The following is a 3,431-nucleotide window of genomic DNA, read 5'->3' as shown; positions in this document are numbered from 1 at the left end:
AATCCAGCCCTTAACTTCTATTGGATCTGGCATATATGCACTGTGATTTGTCCCCGGTCTGGATTAGGCCTATTTGGACTGGCTCTTTGCTTTACTTTAGTGTGGTCTTGTCCTGATTGGAATTGTACCCCTGACTGTAGTCTTCATCTGGTTTTGCCTTGTTTTGGACTTTACTTGTAGTTGGTTTTTGGTCTGGTTTAATGATGTATGGACTGGTATTGGTGCTACTTACTGGCAACCAGGTCTGGTTTAGTTCTGTTGGGCCTGATTCATTGACCCTGTGGCTAGACCTTCATGGTGTGTGTTCAGACAGGCCATCGACTAAATTGAGCAGCTGACAAACAGGCCTGGGTAAGGCCGCAGGGCCGGCACTGAGTGCTGCCTTTCCACCAGTCATGAGCCACTTTACTAAATGAGCCCAAAGTGCATGTTTTCACTGAGACCAACACACACACGCACGCACGCACGCACGCACACACCACACACACACACACACACACACACACACACACACACACACACACACACACACACACACACACACACACACACAAGCTAGCAGTGTGTGTGTGTGTGTGTGTGTGTGTGTGTGTGTGTGTGTGTGTGTGAGTGCATGATTTGTGTGCAGTGCCATGATCTTTCTGTGCTGGTTCATGCTCTCAGCAATCAGGCAGGGGTCTCATCACTCATCACTGTGTGTGTGTGTGTGTGTGTGTGTGTGTGTGTGTATATGTGTGTGTGTGTGTGTGTGTGTGTGTGTGTGTGTGTGTGTGTGTGTGTGCGTGTATCTATGAGCAATGTGCACTAATTGCTGCAGAATGTTTGAAACCATTAGGAAATAAAAGCTCCCTGTTGTGAAATTTCGCTGATATAATATGGTCCTGGAGCAGAAAAGAGCAAGAGCGATCAAATTGCAATGGCCCTTAACAGCACAGTGCACTGATCTTTAAACTATCTCTCCTAAAACTTTTGGGATTAATTCATCTGTATTCCTACAGCACATGCACCTTAATCCACACATTTTGAAAATCATGGTTTGTTACACAGCAGAGGATTTTCATCATGTTGATTTAAGCTATCAGAATAGGACAGGTACAAATCACAGAAATGGCCCATAAAAACGCTTACACCTCCACAAACTTTTATCGTGCTTCTCATTAAAATCTACATTCATTCATGAGCTGAGTATTATACACCTTCGAATGCATTCACAGTGAGAATGTGATAATGAGCCCTGGAATGATGAAGTGCTCAGATAAAACCAATGAATTACTTTGTTTTTACTGTTTTACTGCACACTAATACATCAGACCAACTACAGAATAAGAAACAAAACAATTCCCACTGATTTACCCAGTTGTTTTTAATTTGTATTGTTTTATATCAACCCTTTATCAAAAGGCAACCACAAAAGCAAACCACTAAACCATATGATAAGAGATATCAGATGGAACAACCGAATGACTGAAAGACACAACACAAACTGTAACAAAAAATGAACACACCAAAACTGTTGATAAAATCATATATTTATTAGATATCTGAAATATAATTTCAGATTTTCTCACATTTCAAGATGTGTCTTGGATGCATTCTGCCCGCAGCATCGTGTGCAGAGAATTTATTCCACACTGACTGCATCGACATATCTTATAGAGTACAATGGTGCAGTGGCCTCTAGATTAGACAGTGAAACACCTGTGGCTAACAAGTGATCTAATGTTATTAGTTTGCTAATTAAACACATGTAATAAACACAACACCTGTGAAGACATACAGAGAGAGCAAGAAAGCCTGTTTAGAAAAGACATGGCATCAGAGTGCATGGGAAAGTACATGAGCATAACCAGGGCCAGGAGGTTTTCCCGACCACATGATCTGACCATGATAAACTCAAGGCCCTAGTTTGAACTCCTGGCCCGGAGTACATATTGAGAAGAGTGTGTGGGGTTGAAGGGACTATCTGCGTTTGTAGGAGGGCTATCAGACTCCAGAGGTCAGGTTAATAAAGTACAGCAGTGTGCATGTAGAGATCATCACCACAGTGTCCTACTACTCCTTCACTGTCAGATTAACCAGTCCTCCTCTCCTCCCTCTCGTAACAGCACACATCTATCTCTCCCTGATAACTGAGATGGGAGTTATTCCTCCCCACTGACTCAGATAAAGAGATTACAGGCCAAGACAAATGAGCCGAGACACACAGCGCCACTATTATAGACACGGCCACATAGTCAACACAGTGTGAACGGTTACATGGATCAGCACATTGAGGAGTGAGACAGAGCTGTTACATGGATCAGCACATTGAGGAGTGAGACAGAGCTGTTACATGGATCAGCACATTGAGGAGTGAGACAGAGCTGTTACAGGGAGAAGTTCAAGCAGTGTTCTTCAGTCCTGGTCGTAGAGACCCACAACCTGTGCAGATTCTTTTTTATTCCAGCCCAGAACTAAAACACTTGATGGCTTGATGATGACTAGTTGAGTAGTTGAATCGGGTGTGCGAGTACTGGGCTGGAGCAAAATGACCATGACCAAAATGACATACAGTGCAGGAATAAAGAAATCAGCGCAAGGAACAGCTACTGTACAGTGAACATATGAGCCAGAAGAGAGAGAAAAGTCATTGGATCAGCGGTAAAACCCCCCCCCCCCAAAAAAAACAGAGAGAGAAGAGCAGAGGGAACAGTCCGAGAGTCAGCACAGAGAGAGTGTCCTTGCTGCCACGTCCTTGGGAGCAGTCTAACACACTGATTAATGACCCTGGAGTGAGAAACACACACACAGGCAGGCAGAGGGTTTGGCAATCAATTCATCACGGTTTATTTTGTGTGACCCCTACTGATGAGGAAGTGGCTGGAGATCTGCACAATATGCTCTCTGCACCATTGCAGTCATACAGGGAGGAACACGTAGCGCTCCGCCATCGGCACGGCTGTGTGTACGCACGCATGCACGCACGCACGCACGCACGCACGCACGCACGCACGCACGCACGCACGCACGCACGCACGCACGCACGCACGCACGCACGCACGCACACCCACCCACACACACACACACTCCAACTTTCGCTCTCTGCATTGGACATAACACCATTAGCACCATAGACGCTTCATTAGTGCAGGGGGGCTGAGGATGAGTGGTGATTGGATTAAGGATGGTGTGTGTGTGTGTGTGTGCAGGTGTGTGTACATGCATGTGTGTGTGTGTCAGAGAGAGAAAGAGAGACAGAGACAGAGAGAGAGAGAGAGAGAGAGAGAGAGAGAGAGAGAGAGAGAGAGAGACAAAGACAAAGGTAATTGTATGGTTTGACAACGTGGGTATTCTGGTCATATCATTCAATTTACACTTAGTGGGTGCTCAGAGAGCAGTAAAGTATGCGATGGTGGGGTCAGCTGGGTCTGGGGGGTTGCTGTAGTGGTCAG

Source organism: Argentina silus (genome assembly GCF_951799395.1).
Source record: "Argentina silus genome assembly, chromosome: 4".
In the NCBI taxonomy this organism is placed as follows: domain Eukaryota; kingdom Metazoa; phylum Chordata; class Actinopteri; order Argentiniformes; family Argentinidae; genus Argentina; species Argentina silus.
The sequence above is the reverse complement of the archived record's forward strand: the minus strand, read 5'-3'. Positions refer to the sequence as shown.